Genomic DNA, 22,583 nt, shown 5'->3' on the forward strand with positions numbered 1-22,583 from the left:
TAATAAATGTACAAATGAATAAGCTAATTGTGTTCTGCACTGTTGTGTTGTACAGTGAGGGACTGTTGCAGTTTATAGGGATACGCTTCGATCAACACAAGCAGTCTGATGAGTTCATAGTCAAGGATCGTGTAGGAATATGATCAAAATAAATGAAGGTTATTGAGGAACGGTCAGTTGAAGTGCTTGTGAACTGGGGATTAATACTGAAATTGAACATGCACAAAACTACATGTAAATATTTGTATTATGATTTATTCTTATCAAAGAAGTGAATGACACTGGAGCTGCACAAGGGGTTTGTGCTATTTCTGAATCAGAATATGAAGCAGTCACGTGGTTGTGTGTGAAAACGAAGATTCGGACGTCACAGATAACGTGGTTATGGTTTTTAAAAAAATGTAACTTGAGTGTAATTAGATTTAGAAGTAAACATTTAAACCGTTCGATTATATAGAGGATCGTGTCTCTTTAGAGGACTTGGAGAAACCACACGATCATATGATTACGCCTGTTTCACACAGGCTTCTCCATTTGCAGTGTGTATGCGTCGCAGGAGCAGCACACACTATTGTGTTTCCTCCTCCACGAAGTGCCGTCCATTATGTCGTGTTGTTGAGGATCTACTGTGTAGTTTTCTATTAATTAGTTTTCCCAAAAAACACTCTCCCTTCAGTAGATCCAGACTATAACTGAAAGCGGTTTGAGTTTTTCTTTGTTCAGTTTGCACACTAAATATGGGTTTGAGCTCTTCATTTTGAACACTTAAAGTGCACCAGATTTATGAATTTAACATTAAAATGCACAACATTTTCTTCAGGAGGAGGGCATGCCCCCGAACCCCCTGGAGGACCCGAGGTCACCCACCACAGTTTTACTAAAACTCCTGTGAGAAACACTGGTACTGCTCGGCCAGAGCCGCTTACAGCTTGTGTTAGGACTCATCACAGTGGAGTATACTTCAATTGTTTTAATAAATGACTATTTTTGTTGTTGTTGTTATTTCCTCTGTTAACTCTCACTCGTTCCTACTAAGATAGGAGTTGGTATATTCAAGGGCGTGCAAAAGATGGTTGGTGTTTATGATCATATGTAGTGGGCCGGTCTGGGCCAAAATGCAACATGCATCAATTCTACACTCATTATTTTAGTTCATACTTAGATCAAATGAGTAGACTTGATAACATCCAGTGTACTTTTGGACACCATTACAAATGCCTGTGTCCCAAAATAGTGCCTCTGTTTAATAGTATACTATAGTGGACTTTGACAACTTCACACCAACTACATATCAGCACTGTTGCATCTTAAATGCTAATTTAATATAAATAAAATGTCAAAATACATATTCCTGTATAACATTATTTGAAAAACATTTAGATAATTATATTACATTTAAAAAAAGACTAAAATGTGATTTCATAATACATTTTGTTTTGTCAACCACATAGTTAATAGGCCATTGCCATTTAGAAAGCTGAACCTACAATTACATATAAACTTCATACTTATGCCATATTTGTTTAAGCCATTAATAATCCAACAACAAAGCCCTATACCAATAAATACTGATACATTTAATTTATACACTTATGAAAAATTAATTATTTTACATTGAATTAATAATTTGTATAGTATTTTTAACATGCAGAATTGCTGCTGTGCAAAGGTGTACAGTAAGTCAAATATGATGATTATAACTTGATATATGCAAACTACAAATTCATACATTTTAAATTAAATCCTATAGTAATTTTGGTCATCAATTAATTAATTCATTATTTCAATTACTCTAAAATTCTAATATTTTTAATAAAATTACCACTTAAACACCACTGACAGAAAATTACACAAAATAAAAAAGATAAATGCCTGCAGAAATATCTTATTGTGAAACTCTTTAAATAAATGTAATATTGGCCAAACATTCCCTTCTACTATCCACTTAATCTTTAATGTTGCATTATTGTTTAATATACAAATACTACAATTACTAGCTTAACATACACACGGGTATTTGGACAAAACATGAAACAGAACAAAGGTTGAAACTTTTATTTTCAAAAACAACAATGAACAATTATTTGCAAGTTTAAAATAAATACAAAACAAACAAAAAAGTATTTATATTTATATGTATATAATATATTTAAATATCAAATCTAACTATTGACCTTCCTTTATAAAATGTACCAATCATAAATGAACATCCATTTAAACATTAAAACTAAAAACTACAAATGCAATTTCACAATTAACTGCAATAATTATAATCTACTACGATTAATTATAAAAACTTAAATTAACGTCACATTATCATTATATTAAACTTCCACAAATTCCTACATATTAAACTTTTATACTATTTTTATCCCTAAACTATGGCCTATCTTTAACAAACTTAACCAACTATTTTAACACATTATAACACTAATCTCACTGAACGACACATTTTACTTAATCTCAATTTTCCTAAATATTTACTAGCATTCCAAACTTTAAAAAAAACAAATAACTTGCAATAATAACAACTTTTTTTTCTTTCTTTTTTTGTGATTGTGATTTTTACACCATTTATCACTTTTTCTTCCCAGTCTTCCCTGGATTTCTCAAACTTCGGTCACATTTGGCATGCTTTGGACGTGCTCCCACCTCTTTTTCCACAGTTCCTTCAACAGACTCTTCACTTCTCTTACAATCAGTCATGTTGCCCTTTTCATCCACTTCAACCTTCTCAGTCTCCTTTTCATTCACACTATCCAACTCTTCACCAGTTTGACTCCTGAAACACTCCTCAAGCATGAGATCATCAACAAACTCCTGAGGGGTGCTGCAGCTTGCAGTCGGGCCTGAATCTGTTGCCCGATCCATCTCGTTAGTAAAATGCTGCTGCAGTAATGCGGTTTCCTCTGCCCTTTAACTGGATTCTGTCCTCCACAAGCAGCTTGGACACCAGAACATCCGTGTCAAAGATCCTTTCAGATCCTACATTTAGAAGTTGGCGCAGCACGTAATCATTAATGAGAAATTCAGTCATTTTCCCAGTAAAATCTTCGATAGTCACTTTTGCACACAAAACTGCAACAACACCCCACACTGTTGACATCTTATTATTGCAGTGTCAAGGTTAACATTTGGCAAAACATGTCGCTTTGGACACATGTACTCCACTTTCACCTCTGCGGTGACAAGCTGCCCTTCAAAGACCTTCACGTTGTTTACAATGCCATGTACCTCCATATCAACATCTAGCAGAGTTACTTTAGACTGTGCTGTAGTGGAAATGGACGTTTCTCCACCGAACTGCCTCACGGACACATTTGTCAAGTAATAGCATTTTCCATTGTGCTAAATTTCGCCGCCCCATACACACAAACACACAAAGCGATACCGTGTGTTTTGTCTGCCACATCATAAGATCTTTTCTGCATCTTCTGATGGGATCTTGTGACACACACTTGGTCTTCAGTCAGTTGAAGAATCTTCACCGAGACATTAACCTAAAAATTCCCAAACAAACAACAAAGTACTTAGTCCCATATGACAACAACACACTTACACATTAATACAATTTTACTACCAAGCAAAAGCAAAATACCATAACTCATTTTGTGACAAACGAGTCATTAATTTGTATAGGACATAGATGGCCTACTTTATGATATATATAATTATATTTACTTAATTACTGGCTGTTTGTAAACCATGTCATTCTTAATTTTTTTGTTTACATATCACAAATTATTAACAGTCAGTAAGGGTAAGGAACTACATATTTCTTAATACATAACAATAACCTTTTCAAGAAAAACAAGAACTACATGCATCCATTTAATATATACAGTCTACATTTAACAATAATTTATTGTCCATAAATCAAAAACTAGTCAAAATACCATATTGATTATTTTTTCAAATGATCTATATTTTTCTGATCTAATCAGTCAAATCTTTACTTATACAATTAATAAATTCCCAACATCAGCTATTAATCTTTTAATTTTTCATCCACATTTAAAATAAGCAAGATATTCTTAGCAAACACTCAAATAAAATACAAATATGGTAATATGGCAACATTACATGCATATGACACAAGCAAAAGATTTTCTCTCAAATGTTTGTTTTACGTTAGACATAACCAACTGTTTATGTAAACCTTGTGTGTATTTGACAGTATTAGCGCAATGAGACTCTAAACATAACGTAGTACAGTAGATAAAAACTGTCTGAAAGGCTGTTATTTACTGCCCAAAGCGCACGTTAGAACAGCACATCAACCCACAAATGAAATGCATTTCCAGCAAGGCTTAAAGCACATGCAAATAATAAACTTTTGTGAATTGCAGCGTTCTGTACTTCTGCATTAACGTATGCTGTGCATGTTCATCACGTTGTACAGTATGTTAAGGGGCAACAGCACTGAACTGATATAATGCACAGTAACACGATACGATATTTATTCAAAAGTAGATCATAGAGACATTTTAATTATCCACGATCAAAAATCGTGATATTACACACCCCGATGTCAAAAGAAGAATAGTGCGTCATGGCGTAGTGTAAATATCAGCAGTACATTACACGCATGAGTTGCACTAAGACTTAAAGTGTGTATGTCAGGTTAATTTTTTTTTTTTGATATATTAAATAATGTTTAGATGTCTGAGTGAAAATGTAATTATCATTAAAATTATTACTGTAATTGCCCTACAGTAAGCTTTATAGCCATTTCTGTCAAGATCATATTTTTAAAACGCCGCTGAGCTGTGACGTCATAAGAGGGAGACGTGCCAAAAAAGTTCTATTCAAGTATGAAGAGTTTTGAGTCTGAGGAGATCCAAAATCCCCCTCGAACCTACGATGGCCCACAGCCATACAATTTTGAGCCTCCCAGGCGTGAGACGGATGAGGAGCCAAACAGAAATTTAACTACTTCCTATCGAAGAACCATAAACATCTGGTGTGAAGAGAACCAGTGGAGAGTTGGTCAGGTGTCTTGGTAAGTATAGGCATAACTTAGAGGTGGAACGGTACATGTAAAAGCATTGAACCGAAACGGTACGGTGCATGAATATACACTGAGAATACACGGTATAAAAATAAATAAAACTCGTGTGCAAATGAATTAATGCGGAACTACTGTTAGTCACGCGGGTTATTTAGGGACGCCAAATCTGTAGCTCCGCCTCAGCTCTGAAGCTCCGTGGCTATAATGAACAGGCTGCGATGTCAAGATTGCAATGCTGGAATATGTTGGTTGGTTGGTTGGTTAGTTGGTGTGTGTGTGTGTGTGTGTGTGTGTGAGTGTGAGAGAGAGAAAGAGATAGGCGCGGACGCGATCGAACAGTGGAAACATAAAAACATTCTCCGTCATTTTCATTACAAATGACCGAAGTCTTGGATACGGAAGCAGCACTGAAATCAGCGCGTTTGGTCCGAACAAACTTGACCCAGGCACGGAACACAGACCTGCTTTTTGGGAAAAAGTGGACTCTGTGACCGGTTTTAACGGTGTTTTTGCACCCAGCACAAACGCAGTAATTCACCATCGTGAAAATACGCCTGCGTATACCTAACTAACTAACTTAAATAACTAACTAACTAACTTAAATAACTAACTAGCTAAATAAATGTCCTAATCACTAATTCTCTCGCTCTATCACTCGTACAATTATCAACACAGCTCACAAACTTCTCCTCAACTCTGAACTGGGGAGACGTCTCCCTCTTATGACATCAAGCGATTCGTTTGGGGGGAGGAGCAGTTTTAAGCGAGTACTGAAAATAACGAACTTTTTCATCTTATATTCTGCCTTTAGGTATCGAAAAACATAAAAAACAATACATCAACTTGTCAAACGTGTATTTCCCCTAACTATTTTGTGTTTATCTAAAAAAAAAAATTTAACCTGACATACACACTTTAAGTGGAATCCATATGTTTTACATTATAAAGTTTTAAATATGGATATTTAACATACAAAAACTCATTACTTCAGAATTCTGTATTAACCCCCCAGATCCGTATGCAGCACTTTTATGATGGACAGATGCACTTATAGACTTCAAAACAGAAACTAGCCATTCACTACCATTATCAAGCTTGGAAAAGTCAGGACATTTTTTAAATAAATCTCATTGTATTCATGTTACGTCCCTCAGCCCTGGTGTTTGTTCCTACACATGTATGAGTGCAATGTCTCTTCCCCTTGTCTTAATTACAGATGACGAGCCACACCTGAGCGAAGCCTACCTAAGGCTTCTCATTACGCTCCTGAGCACGCACACAGAGACCGAGAACAGAGTCGATGCACAGCCGTGCTTTCTGTCTTTTGAGTGATTGTCGTCTAGTCGTCCACCCGGCAGTAGAAAACGTTCCGCCTTTGTGGTTGTTTCTTTATTGTTAACCAACCTATTATTTGATACCCATTCTGTTAAATAAACATACCCCTAATTTATGATACGAGCTGATCTGTGTGCGTCTCTCCTTTATGTTAAGGGTGGTGTCCGACTGCCCGTAACAATTCATCTAAAACAAGATACTCATATACACATAGGATGACACGAGGGAGAGTAAATTATGGGCTAATTTTCAATTCTGAGTGAAAAATCCCTTTAACCCTCAGACGGTCCTCTGTCATTTCTGACCGAAACATTTTCTGTTTTGAATTTCTAAAAATCACAGCTTCATCGGAATGTTATGAAACTTGGTGACTTTTATGGCATTAGGTATGTGAATACAAAAAAAAATTGAGGTCATGATCCGAGCATGCTAAGTGGTTGTAAAAAAAATAGTGACGATTTTGGTCTTCGGTCAAAAATGACCGACCCATAGGAAATGAATGGGAAATTGACAAAAAAAAAAAATTTCTCCGAACTTTTGTGTGTACAATCTACAAATCGGCCTCAATCCTAAAAAAAAAGTACACCGCTGTAAAGGGGTGACACTCTACAACATCAAGAGTACAAAAAAGACACACCCACCCACACACACACTTTTATACACATAAACACCAATAAATTTTGATTACAAAAAATCTGTTTTGAATTTTTAAAAATCACAGCTTCATTGGAACGTTCCGAAACTTGGTGACTTGTATGGCATTAGGTATGTGCACACACAAAAAAATTGAGGTCATGATTCGAGCATGCTAAGTGGTCGTAAAAAAAATAGTCACACTTGTGGTCTTCGGTCAAAAATGACCCCCATAGAAAATGAATGGGAAATTGAAAAAAAAAATGTTAAAAAATAAAAAAAAATTATATTATTTTACAAAAAGTGTTTTAATTGAATGAATTGCATTTTTTGTTACAAATTCTGTACAAAAAAAAAGTAAATGTGTCCATAAACAGCTGGGGAATTCACATGCCTCTCCATAGAGAACTGTAGATGCCATCTAGTGGTTACACCATGCTTCTACGCTTTCTCTCCATACTCTCACCAGATGGTGCTAATCTGCTCCAAACATTTTTTTTTGAAGGCCTAGACTCTATATTAAACTAAAATACTGCACAAATAAAAAATAAAACAAATACATATATTTATATAATTTTTTTTATTAATTTCAATGGCAAAAATAGACCATAAATATTGCATAAATATTAATAAATTCAATAAAATGATCTCAAAATACAAAATTAAAAAGAATAAATATTATAGAACAAAAATAAATTGCATTGGTTTTACTGGGATGGAGGAAGTTTCATTTTTTAGGCCTCCGGTCACTTCTGACCGGGAAGGCCCAGGATGTGACTCCGAAACGAAGACCGTCTGAGGGTTAATACATAAATGCTTCGATATAATGCAGTTCGTTTGTCAACCTTAAAAAAAAAAAAATCAAAATCAAATGCACTATGAAAAAACCTGTATAAGTGGTATTGCAACATTAACAACGCAATTGTAATGTGATGAGAGAAGGAAGAGGATCCACGGATTGCAAAAATACTCACTTTATTTTAAATAGGTAGACTTTCCAAAAAGATACGAGACAGTGTGTGTGTGCACAGACAGAGTGCATCTACACAAACAATAACCGACCACGAAAACAGACAGAGAAGAAACTAAATACACATGAGATGATGAGGAGCAACAGCTGACAGTGATGATGATGATTAACTGAACACAGGTGAATGAACTGAACTAATGATGATGAACTAAACTAATGATGACAGGCACATCACAGACAAGAAACAGAACAGAAGAAAACAAACTAAAGTCCATGAAAAACATGACAGCAATAACGTACGGCCAATTTACGGTCCCCAGGTCAGTTGTCTTTTGTCAAAGATTTTTCATGTTTATTTAGTCAGTTATTTTTTAATGATGTTGGTGTCTATTTAACTTCTTCATATTTTTGCAAATACTCTTGAGATGTCGTGATATAATTTTAAAACTATATCGCCCACCACTACAACCCTCATATTTTTCACATAAATTGACAAATTAGCAAAATTAGTGTTAACAATAATATTGAAGCATCTTTGCAGTTCTACAATTTAAAATACACTACTTTTGCCATTAATTACATTATGCAATAACTAAAACGCCTAATAACATAGAACTACAGTACAATTGTCTTACTACACATTAGGTAGGCTACATACACTCACAATTTTTATTTTATTTTTCTCCCTCAAAAGTAAACAAATAAGTACAAACCTAACTTTTGCCAGCACCTTTAACATTATTTTCCTTATCCAAACCATGTACAAACATAAATATCTTACCCTTTGATACTCGCGGGGATCCTTCAAAATGTAATCAACTTTCACATCTTCAACAACTTCATGCAGCGTCTCATCGAACACAAAGTCCAGCTGTCGAACACACCTTATTGATGAAGATGAATTCACCATAATGTCCATGTCTCCTAATAATAAGCAACAAGCAATATATTACATTTCTACATGAACAAATATTTCACATTACACCTAATTTCACTTTGTATTGAACAAAATCTCAATCCTTCACAATAACAATTATTGACTGATACAATAAAATAAATAAATAAAACCAGATACAAGTACCAATTATATCTAATATATTAATTAAAAATAACATTAAATATATTTCATTTATAAAACACATAGTACATATTAATTAAAACAATCTCCCTTCCCTTAACAATTCAAACAAACTTTTAAAATGATTACTATGTTGTAATTATTATTTACAAATATATCATATCAATTTATACAATTGAAATTATTTTATATACACATTTGTTTAAAAAATGTTGTGCCTTTAAACTTTTGTACAATATTCATAATTACATTATTCTATACATTTGTTCCTCTACCACACTTTTACTATACTACATTTTTAGGGACTACATTCACTTACTTGTAATACTTGGTAAATGGCAGCCATTCACATACATAATTAAGGAACAATGCAATAATTTGATGCATGAGACTATCATAGCAGTTATCACTACCAATCAGTCACAACTAATTTAATAAATATTCCCTTGTCAAGCCCTAAACACAACTGAGTCTACTGCGTCATTACCATGTCAATGGTTTATACAAGTATTAAATCAAACAGCATTTATCTGCTACTTTTAATCATAAGCCAAACAATTGGACCTTAAATTTTAATACACACCTTCAGCTTCTCTATGTTTCATACTTTCACATTCAAGATGTATATTAATTATTGATGTGACAATACACAAAACTAACAATCCAATACAAAACTCAGTTTTGAAGTCACAATTCAGTACAACAGGGATGCAAAATCTAAACAATAAATATATATTTTTAGTCTATTTAGTCTTTAGTCAAAAATTGCAAATTAGATATCTCCCCCATATTGCACAGCCCTAGTACATAACATGATTTATTAATTACTTATCCCCACCTTTTGATTAACAATACACCTGCATAATCAAATTAATCAGATTGAATGGATCATGACAAATATAGCTGAGCTGAGGTACAGACAAAATGAAAATGATCGGTTAAAAAAAATGGGCCGAAATATACCCATGTTAAGAGGCTCGCTGTGGAGTCAGCAGTAGCGATGTACAAACTGTTGAGGGCAAAGAAAAGAAAAAGAGAAGGTACTTTTCAAACAAGTGGCGCATTGATGACTAAGGGAAAAAGAGGGAATAGTTAGCCTACCTTCGCTTTATTTTTATTTTTAAATAAGTGTGACTTCTCCTAGGGGAAGTGAGGTATGCCGTAAAGCAGTCGAATTGTGTAGTTCTTTTTGTGCTCGGGTTACTACCCGAACCCCGAAGCTCTGTAGTGCCAGTAAAAGCGATACAGACCCCGTCAGGCTATGGCAGACGTGTCATTCAACCTATTGTATGTCGATGTACCATCACAAGGGTCTTGGAAATATATTATGATGGTTGAAAAACTCCATGGTGTTGCTTTAAACATTTTAATATGGTCCAGGCAATATGTGCATTTGTACTAAACAACAGATGTTGCAGTAAACAACATTACAGTGATCATATTCACTGTAATAAAATAAAAAATGACAAAACTCAACCTAGTCTCTTTTTGTTAAATTTCAGTTTTATCAATATTAGCCATTATAAAAGTAGAAGTAAAAGGTACAAGAAGCTATACAATAAGAAATAAAGCAAACAATTCAGTCAAACATACAAAGTCAGCGCTCTAGTCTAACCTTACAACGGAAAGTTAAATAGCTTAAATATATAAAGTTATGAAACTTCACTCAGCCCTCAGCCAAAACGATTGGCCAGGGAACAAATGATAGATTCACAAGACCAAATATCGCTCGTTAGATATACACAAGAGTCAAGACAAATTATATCTCATGTTTAACCACTACAGAGACGTCAGAGTCAGCGGCAAACGTCAGAACGACTAGCGGAGGAAAGGCTGTTCCAGGCGGGGGACATGAACGCCGAGCTCACAACCTGGATCAAATTTTCTCGCCTGAAAAACTCTTAAAACTACATTTCGTGACACTGTAAAAAAATCCGTAAAAATCCGGTACAATGTACCATATTAATTTGAAGGAATTTTCCATATTTATCTTTTACAGGACTTTTACCCGTATTTTGAATCACGCGTTGCATTGTGGGAACTAAAAACTGATCGGCGCCGAAAAGTTTGAGACGCAAGCGCCATTACACACACAGATGACGCGGCCAAAGTTGCTTTTTAAAGTCGGATTTCGGATGTGTGGAAGCCATTCTGACACTTCTGTGGTAAAAACCGAAAATTATATTTAGCTAAATGTCAAATAAGCTGTTTACGTAACGTTATTTAGTTGTCACCCGGCTTGTTAGGCAATGACGGAGCCGTCGCGTTTATCGTTTTATGCATATCGTCACACATTGAAAGATTTAGTTCACACTCGTGGAAGTTCCCCTGATTGTATGTGTTATAGTGTCCTCGTTTTATCTGGTTTATTGGCTTTTAGTTTGTCGGTGATGCGGTTTATTTCTGCCGAGCGCATCCGTTAACCAGTATAAAGTGCAGTAACGTTACTCGTGTTTTTGGAGCAGTTTAATGGCTTCAAACAAAAGCTACTAGATGAATCGTCAAGAAAAGGAAAGGCCATTTAAGACTTGCTTGATTTAAAAGGCATGAAGATACACTGTGAAGAGACTGTGTGTGAAGATGCAGTACAGCTGGATCAAGGATAACACCACATTTTCTGTCAAATGAGGTACGTTAATGTTATGTTTACGTTAGACTTTTTATTGTCTTGTCTTTGTTTTAGACAACACACAGACATTATACACACACTACACATATTATTTGACTTTAAACCCCAAATAATGACCTTGAAAGATTAATTTACATTTAACATGACTGCTGTTATACTTCTGCCTGTAACGTTTGTCATTCTTTACCAGCTCCCTCCTCATTAGTTTGTTTCATAGTGTTTCTGTTGTTTTCTTATCTGTTGACAGGACTTTGCTGATGTACTGTGCATCCCGAGCACCACCCTGCATGCTCCTTATGGGTTTATTTTGTTTTATTAGTATATATTTTTTTTATCATTATGAGTATTCAATATTGGCAAAACACATTTAAATTTAAAGTCTGAGGAAAACATTTTATAGAAAAAGTTGGTTGCTGAACATCCCCCTTCAAAGATTTTATGCTTATATGGTCAGTAGAAAAACATTGTATAGGGAAGATTTAAACAACTATTTTTGGAGCGGTTTTCTGAAGTGATCGTGTAATGTTTTTCATTTTGTAATATCTTATTTGTTTAAGGTGATGGGCATTCTTGCAGTCATTTAAGAAGTTATTATTGACCACATCTCCCACCCCATTGAGGCAGTGAGCTACAAAATACCCGAAGAAAATGGCACTTATCCTGGAGTTCATATGACAACTTTTTATAGAGCATGTTGTTGTGTTACTGTTTATATAATTGAAAATAATGAAACATATTATAAGGTATAGTTGAGCAGACAAGCTAACATGACATGCAACTGGAGTCCACTGGAAACAGAAGTCTTAGCATTTTATTCAGTGTTTGAATGTGAAAGAATTAGGGATGGCAGGTGATAATTTAACGAACGTAAAATACTGTACGATTGTTTTTCAACCTCAGCCTGGTCTGCATGATACTTTGTAGTTCAATTTCCTTTATTTAATTTCTTGTGTAGCTAAAAACATATATATTTTTTCTTCATATCCAACTTTCCTGTGCAGAAATCCTGAACGAAGGTCGAAAAGGCTGAGATGAAGGAAACCAAACGTCTACACATTCCTCCAAGACTGCTGAAGTTCCTGTATGAACAACTGAAAACCCATGTAAAGTTTAAGCTTTTGTCAAATCTCTTAATGGACCTTTAACTGAACATACAGAAGAAGGAAAGTTTTTCACGCAAGTTGTTCACTCCAAAATGAAAATAATGTCATTAATTACTCACCCTCCTGATGATCCAAACCTGCAAGACTTTAGTTCATCTTCAGAACAAAAATGAAGATCTTTTTAATGAAATCTGAGAGCTTTCTCTTCCTCTGTTGACAGCTTACGCAACTACCACTTTCAAGCTCCAGAAAGGTGGAAATTACTTCATAGATTTGAGGTTAAACCACTGGAGTCACATGGATTACATTTATGTCTGTATACCTTTCTGAACCTTGAAATTGGTAGTTGCGTAAGATGTCAATGGAGGGACAGAAATCTCTCAGATTTCCACAAAAAGATCTTCATTTATGTTCTGAAGACGAATGGAAGTCTTGTGGGGTGTGGAACAACATGAGCGTGAGTAATTAATGACAATTAAAAATTTTGGGTGAACTAACCCTTTAAGGAATATGGTGTTCTCTTACAGAAAAATGGCATCAACACTAACATTTCACTCTACTATTGACTGTCTAAAGCTATTTTTAATGATAAAAGCAGCAGACCTGTATTCGTATTCCATTTGTTTTTGTTTGCTTCTTTCTGTATTGTATTTGTATTGTATTGCATTTGAAAATGTTTTGAATCTTGACTTTCACAGTTTATGAAGTTTTTTTCAAAGAATTTTGTGAGCTATTTGGTGCAACACCAATATTGTGCAAGTACCTTCTCATGTTTTCTTTTTTAAATTCTGTCTCTTGTTTGTTTAATGTCTAATGTCCTGGTAATTTTCTACCAGTACATTATCCGTTTTTTTACGGAATTATTTTTTACAGTGGGTATTATATTTCAACTGTATATAAAAAAACAATGGCGCTTCTTATGTTGTCCTTCCCCTTGTTGACGATACTCTGTCAACCAATCAATGTCCTGCAGTGAGTCTAGCTCCACCCTTTAGTACCGTACCACTGTGTACTGGTACCCCAAAGGAAGGGTACCGAAAAAATGGTACGGTACGGTACATTTTGGTACCATTCACAACTTTTGACAGTGGAAACAGAAATAATTGTGTACTGTACCGTAACGTACCGCCAGGGCCGTTTCAAGATATTTGGGGGCCCTAGGCAAAAGAGTGAAGTGAGGTCCCAAGTCCTCCCTCAGGAAATTTTTTACAATTCAGATGGGATTTCTTGTATTCTGGTGCATTTTAAGAGTCATGAATTATCAATTGGCACAGACAGAAATTTAAGCAAAGCACCTAATAAAGCAAAAAAAAAAAAAAACATTTGGTGAATAGCCATACGTTTATTGTTATTCTCATATCATGAAAGTGAAGTGTGGAGGATTCGATATTTACTTTACAGGAAAAGAACTTCACTTCCCATAATGCCACAAACAGCAACGTCATAAGCAAAACTACAGGTCCTTGCACACTGTGTCCGAAATTTTCGCATGCGTTTTTTCGTATTCATGAATATTCGTGATTCGGTGGCTCTAAATTGTCAAAACACCATTCAAAATGCTTGCTACGGACGCGAAAAACGCAGACCTTTTTTTTTTTGACGGACGAAAGTTTCGGAGGCAGTGTGCAAGCGTGATTGACATAACGTGAGGTCGTATTTATTTTTTAACGTGCGAAAATTTCGGATGCGAATTTCGGACTCAGTGTGCAAGGGCCTACCTGTTGCGTACGGTAAGTGTTGATGGAGAAGAATAGAAGGACAAACGTGAAGGAAAGGGGCATTTTTCTCCAGATGGAATAGAAACACCACCAACAGAAATTGATAGCCTGCTTACACCTAAAATGTAACCGGACTTGATGGATTATTTTGTTTGGACCTAACTGCATGGGAGTCATAGGACCAGCTCATTTTGTTTGGAATTGACAAAGTTTTTACTGTGACAGCGGGCAGACAGCCGTGACAACACTTCTCTAGCTTTTGCCTTTATATGTTCGCATAGATGTGAAAATACGTCAGACAGTTGTATTTGGAGATAATAATGGTTTACTTGCCACTGTCTCTTTGGCGTTTTTCCTCTTCTTCTTTCTTTCTCTGTCTTTTGGAAAATCCTGAAGGGTATGAGCGCTTCATGATGCCATTTTTAAATGTAAATGCCCGCGTAGCGCGCTGAGTGTGGGAACGACAGTTTCTCTTCCACTGACAGCTAGTGGGGGACCTGATGGTGGGTGTGCGACGGTGGATGTCACTTCAACATTACAGTGATTAGGGCACTCATAGTGTTTGTCGTTACATGGGGGAATCCCTCTAGTTTGGGGGGCCCCTCTCACGGAGCAGTACTGGAAAGTGATAGCGCTGTCTCACTGTGGTGGTTTGTTTACAATGGTTGATACTGTTTGACGAGGGCAGATACACAACCTAAACGACCGTGCGGCCATCGGGGGCCCCCTTCAGCTGGGGGCCCAAGGCAGCTGACTACCTTGCCTACCCCATTGCGACGGCTCTGCGTACCGCTCAGTGGAAACGAGCCATAACTTTAAACAGAACGAGTACATCTTTCTTGAAGTGCACATTGTAGATCATAACAGAAATTAGCACAGCCAAAACTGATGAATGATTGAAACCTCTTCCAGCAGCGGTCGGGACGAGTAGAGCGCAGTCTGGACGGTTTAGAAGTTGCAGATGTCCTGATCAGGCCAGTGTGCACATGATGATGGACAGGAGTCATAGTCCCATACTCCATTTCAATGAAGTCATTCAACTGTGCTCTCAGAGTTACAGTTATATTCATAAAGAGCCTTCGAGTCCCACCAGGTGTAATCCACGTTTAGAGAGTTGGGTCACTCTCCCACTCTTTACTGTAGATACAACTGTATATTTATGCCACTTTGACACACTGATCACTCGAATATACAGCTACAAATTATCTCACTAAAAAACCCGTCAGTCATGAATGATCACGTCTGATTGCTGATCTCCGATTGGCTGAATCAGATCTGCAGTGGGCCGGTGTATTTACACATCATGATGACTGATTTTATGGACTACATGCACACTTGAGTTTTGTTTATTAACCAATTAGTCTATAAAATGTAGGTGTTTGAAAACCGCCAAACCAATTTTTACCAGCACAATCAAACTCAAAACTGCCCAAATCTGGCAGCACTGGCTTCATGTCGTTACTGTTTCCAAATGTCACTGGTTCGTCACTAGGGGGCGATGATCTCTGTGAACCCAGGGTTCTCAAGTCTCACGCATTGGCCGTGAGACACACGCAATTCAACCAGTTCACACGCTCACACGCCACACCGTGTATTTCTCACGCTGAAAAGGCAATGCCAACCAAGTTGTCCTGCAAGCTTTATATATAACGTTGTATACGAGCGCAGGCACACAAAGTGAAGTTTCCTGCCGCCAGCACGTATCTCGGCCAGATTGCGTTCGTTACATAGATGCGCGAACCATAGGCGCGAACACACGGAAGTTGACGGAAAATTCTCGGCCGCCGTACGTTCGTTACTAAGTAACCAACAACATCACACGAACACACGTCGTGATGGAGAAGGTAAGTTGGAATTAAGAAAGCTCGTCTAAAATTTTTAGGCCAGAACATTAAATATATAAATGTTATCAAGGCGTCAAAATGTGCAACAAACACTTACAACACAAAACACATTTCATAAGCTGCAGTGTGTACTCTTGTGTACACACACACACACACACACACACACACACACACACGTAGTGTTTTAATTTTTTATGGGGACTTTCCATAGACATAATGATTTTTATACTGTACAAACTGTATATTCTATTCCCTTACACTAACCCTACCCCTAAACCTACCCATCACAGAAAACTTACTGCAATTTCACATTTTCAAAAAAACATAACTTTTTTGATTTATAAGCCGTTTTCCTCATGGGGACCAAAACATTTCCCCACACGAACAAGGATTTCGGATATTGCCATCCTTGTGGGGACATTTTGTCCCCATAATGTAAGGTTTACCAGGCCATACTTACACACACACCTTAATACTATGTCATTTGTTCACAATGTCCCACCACACAATAAATCATTATACCATTACGGCTAGACACATTCAAAATGCAAAAAGATTTGTTTTTCCAAACTGTTTGGAGCAATTTGTTATATTTTTGTATATTTGTCATTTTGAAATATAACATTTAAGAGTATATTTGATGTGATTAATTGCTCTGTCATTTATCAGATTTACCAATTGTTATAATTTCAATTTGTGCTGGTTAATTATGAACAATGGGTAAAATTGGGGGGCGGGGACGGACGGGCGGGGGCGGGGCTCCATTAGGGCTCCTCCCCTAACCGCATGTGATCTCACTCCAAGCTTTTGATAAAACTTGAGAACCCTGGTGAACCCATGAACCACTGTCTATTTCATTTTACCTGATCTCAGATCAGTTTTTAAATATTAAAGGGATAGTTCACCCAAAAATGAAAATTCTATCATCGTTCACTCACCCTCAAGTTGTTCCAAACCTGTATGAGTTTCTTTGTTCTGCTGAACACAAAGGAAGATATTTGGAAGAATGTTTGTAACCAAACAGATCTCAGTCCCCATTGACTAAAAAAAGAATTTTTTTTTCCTACTATGGAAGTCAATGGGGACCGAGATCTGTTGATTACAAACATTCTTCCAAACATCTTCCTTTGTGTTCAACAGAACAAAGAAACTCATACAGGTTTGGAACAACTTGAGGGTGAGGAAATGATGACAGAATTTTCATTTTTGGGTGAACTATCCCTTTAATGTTTATTGACACATTTTTATAATAAAAAAGGAGTTGTAGTTAAAAGTGTCTAATTGGTCTGATTACCAAGCTCTCCATAAAACAAACAAAACAAGCCCTTCAATTTAATAAACTAACACATATTATAAAGACATTTCATATTTACTGGTATTAGATGATTTGGTCATTGCATTGAATAGATTAGACTTTAAATAAAAACATTTGCATTTGGTGTGTAAAAGGTGTTTTTATGCTGAGTTTCCGCTGTTCTGACCAGCGTGTGGCGTTTCCAGAGCTTCAATACAGTGAATCATTATGCAAATCAATCGGTTCAATGGTTTCTAAAAGCTTTGTTTCTCCATCACTAGAGCAACATGATTCTGGTTCACTCTTGAGTTGATAACAGCAGGCCAGAGAGCAAACTTTGCCTGGCCCACCTCCACTTCTGGCTGGGTCCCCGGCCCAAAACTGGCCCAACACACTGAACATGGACACACAGAGCTTCCTCTGGCCCAGATGTGGCCCACACCCTGTAAAGCGACTCTTATTGACTGATATGGCCCAGGTCTGGCCCAGGCACTGTAAGACAGATCTGGCTGAGAGTCGGCTGGGCAGAAACTGGCAGTGAAACACACATTCAACCAAGAGTTTTTATTATAAAATTAACAAATACACTTTAATATAAACATGTATGAACAATGAACAAATACACTATGATATTAACATTTATTAACAACACACTGATTCTTCATTTGTGATCATGTATTAGTTATGATTTTCATAACATGTTCATATATATTTACACCATTGTCTATAAATGTAATGATTATGAAACAATTAGTGTCAGAACGGCTGATTATTGATCTTGATCTTTTTTTTATGTTTTTATATTCTAAACTTTTTAATCTCCTATAAATGATCAGTTTGTCTGCGCTGCTTCACTAAAGCAGAAGTGAAAGTGTTCCAGTCCAGATCATGTAACCAATCAGAGAGTGAGACTGAAACCCCATTTGCATTGTCAGGGTGGAGTGATTGTGATCCTCTCAGAATAGAGCAGCTCTGTCTCCAGAGACCATGTTCAAACCCCAAGAGCTTTATTTGACATTTACTGCTACATCAACCTTCTGAAAAGCACCTGCATCTTCATCTGTTAGTTGAATGATGTTGTCAGACACAAAGTGAACTTGTTGAGAAGCTTTATTGAATGTTGCAGCAAACACAGCAGATTGAAAGATCACACACACACACACACACACTCACACTCTCTTTCAGTATTGAGTTGTAAATCACTACAGCTGCAGCACTAGACTCATGTGAATCCTGCCTGACACAGGACACTCAGATACGGCTCATCTTCAGGAGAGAAACATCAGCACTCAGAGCTCTTGTGGAACGAGACCTCATGAGGAGCTCCATCATGTGTTACTCTGCAGACGTACAGCTCTCCCTCTTCCCAGCGTGCTTTGCTGAGGGTCAGGACGCTACTGCGGCTGTAGCGGCCGTCCTGCTGGCTCTCTGCGCTGGTCAGAACCCCCTCGGTGACCTCTGACCCGTCCAGTGTCCAGCTCACCAGCGCCCCCTGTGGAGAGTAAGAGCTGAGCAGGCAGAGCAGTGCGGCTGAGTCTCCAGAGATCTGCAGAGAAGAGGGCGGCAGCAGAGACACTGAGGGCTTCACTGTGGGACCAGCTGCAGGAGACAAACACAACACATTCACACACACACACAACACACTTTGTTTAAAGCTTTCATACATATTGCATTATAAAAGTAGTTTAATGCATTAATTATGCACTGCTATATACATTAAAATGCATGTATGATCTCATCAATAAGTGTAACAGCAGTTATAACACATATTATCTATTATCAGGCCGATCTGACTGCTTTAATTCCAGCAATTATTCACTCTGAACATAAATATCTTACATTTTGAGATATTCACCTGAACTGAAAATGTAACTCAATTTCAAACAGAGTTAAAACACAATTGAATCATACAGAATGAACAAAACACTGAATTATAAGCACAACATGAGCAAAAGAGATTCAGTATCATTGACTGAACTACAGAAAGCAGCAACATTTACATTCTGATGTCAAATCTCTTTTTCCATGTATGATTTCTACAATAAAAGATGAACTAAATATGAACTCAGTGTAGAAATAAATGAAGGAAAAACAAACCTGTAATAAACTGATTAAACTCATAGTGAGACACAGTGTGGAAATATGTTTAGAGTTTTATTTCTTTTTTTATATATATATATTTTTTGTTGTTGAAAGGAATAATGCTATTCTTATAATAATATCATAGTTTTAGATTCAATAATTATACAAAAATATCAGTAACACTTTATTTAAAGCCTTTATACATATTGCATTATAAAACGTATTTTTAATGCATTAATTATATATTGTTTTACACATTATGATGCAAGTATAATCTCATCAATAATTGTAACCAAGGTTTTAACACATTATAATATTATCTATTCATTGTTACACCTCCAAAAAATTATAATACACTAAAACTCATGACAAACAACCAATTCTAGATGTAACAAGGAATTTGTAAATATTATAAGACATTTTAACTTTGGTTACAGTTATTTATGAAAACATATATGACATTATAACATACGCTATTGATAGCTTTATAATGCATTATACATAAAGGCTTCAAGTAAAGTATCACCACAATATCTAATTATTATTATTATTAATAAATGTTGTTCTTTTTTCAACTGTAAAACACTTTCTGAAATTAAAATTATATTTTTATTTAATATATAATTAAATAGACTTACATTTGATCACCAGTTTAGTTCCTCCACCGAATGTGTACCACAGTGATACAATCTAATGAAACGCTCGTACAAAAACCTCTATTCCACTCGAGTGAACACACACTCCAGCAGAGAGAGAGAAACAACACTTCAACACACTGATATTAGAAGATCCTCAGCTCTTCTCAACACTCACTCATTCAGATTTGACTAAATGCTTTCTGATATAACACTGTTTAAAGAAATATATTTGATGAGCTGTGACCTCTGAGGTGACCTTTGACCTCTTTGATCATGGATGATGTTGTGGAGTTTCTCATAATGATGCTTCTGTTCTTCATATGCAGATCAATCATCATGATTCACAGAAAAACCTGCAGCTTCAGACTTCAATCTTCAGTGAAAATCTCTTCAAATAATGAGTTTATTGAATATTAGAGCCAAAGTCAATAGAAAGTGTCAACAATGAAAATATAAAAGGTATTTTGCATGTTCTACACAGTCAAGCATGTTTTCATATTCAAGGTCTGTTCTAAAAGTATCTGGACTGGTTATGAATCTCCACACAAGATCATGAAACGTGAACAAGCTCTAATATGTCTCCATCTTTAACAGCCTGTTTCTTCTCCATTTGATGATTTCAGACACACATGAGGCTTCATGATAGATGGAGTGACACCATGAACTCTGATTAGAGATTCACAATCAGTCCTGATACTTTCTGAACAGACTCATGATTCATGATCTTACTTTAGTGATGGCGGTTCATCTAGTGGAAGTGTAGCAGTGATGATGGTCACATGACTGAATATGGACACAGAGATGGACGTTCATCTGCACATCCTCAGTGTCTCAGGAGTCACAATAAAAATACTAAATAAAGTCATGATTCTGTAACTCTAGTGTATATTAGTTTGTTATCAGCACAAGCTGTTGTAAATCCTGCCCACTTCTTTGCATTGTCAGCACATGCTTCAGTGCTCTGAGAGTGTTTATAGTGCTGTGAGTTTAACACTTCATGACTGAGAGCAGAACACAACACAATCTTCATCATCACACAAGACTAAACTACAGCAATGAACACAATCAACATCTTCATCTGGACCATTGCACTGTTTATTCAAGGTTTGTGTAATACAGCTTTTACAATGATTATTAATTCTCCTAAAATGTGAAATATATATTAATCATTTTTATTTCTGTTTTCTTTCAGAGTGTAGAGGACAATATACTGTAACTCAGAGTCCATCAATAACAGCAGTTCAACCAGGAGAAGAAGTCAGAATAAACTGTAAAACCAGCAGTAATGTGTATTATTATAGTTCAAATGGTCATTATTTAGCCTGGTACTCACAGAAACCTGGAGAAGCTCCTAAACTCCTCATATATTATGCATCAACCCGTAATACTGGAACTCCATCTAGATTCAGTGGCAGTGGATCTGGCAGTGATTTTACTCTGACCATCAGTGGAGTCCAGACTGAAGATACAGGAGATTATTACTGTAAGAGTCAACACCAGGGGCGATTCTAGGATTTTCATTTTAGGGGTGCTCAGCCCCCAATGAGGGTATGATTGAAAAAAAAAAAGAAGTTTTTTTTTGTTTTAATGCGCATTATTAACTAGTTTCATTCATTCATCCATTAACATGGATATGGCAGGGTTTTATAATCACTGAGGTACCGAATGCGAGGTATTTAGGGGGGTTCGGGGGCATGCTCCCCCGAGAAAATTTTGATTTCTCTGATCTACATATGTGCATTTTAAGATGTTTTGAAGGCCAAAAAAATTGAATAACAACAGCTTTAAAACCATGTGCGGGCAGCTGTTTATTTTTCACACCTCATCAGCATCACACTCTTTTTCTCTTTGTTTTTATCTTGCTCTGTCTTTTCCCCTCCTAAAGCTGAGCTTTGACTGATATAGGCTTTTCATTTTTGTCTGTCAGTGAAGAAAGTAAACATAGGGTCAACTGATAGGTTGATTCATGAATCATTTTCTCAGACAAAGCTACCAGGAAAGCTAGGTAACTAAGTTTATTAAATTCATTCACAATATGTACACATTCATTATTGATCTAGGCCTAATACATGGCTGTAGACAGGGCTTTATAATCAAAGAGGTCATAAATTTGAGGTTGTTATGGGGTTAAACATTTTTATTTCTCTGATATGTGCATTTCAGGACGTTTGAAGGCCAAAAAAGGATAAGAAATAGATTTAAAACCTGCTCTCTCCTCATCTCCATTACTCTGTCTTTTTCTCTCAGT

General features: G+C 36.3%; 1 long non-coding RNA gene across 1 annotated transcript in view; it reads right to left on the bottom strand.

Moving 5' to 3' along the window:
• The window catches only part of LOC311071453, a 184,819-nt gene that overhangs the window by 107,873 nt on the left and 54,363 nt on the right, over positions 1-22,583 (bottom strand). The gene's annotated exons all lie outside the window — the stretch shown is intronic.

Source organism: Abramis brama (genome assembly GCF_963993115.1).
Source record: "Abramis brama genome assembly, chromosome: 20".
Classification (NCBI taxonomy): Eukaryota; Metazoa; Chordata; class Actinopteri; order Cypriniformes; family Leuciscidae; genus Abramis; species Abramis brama.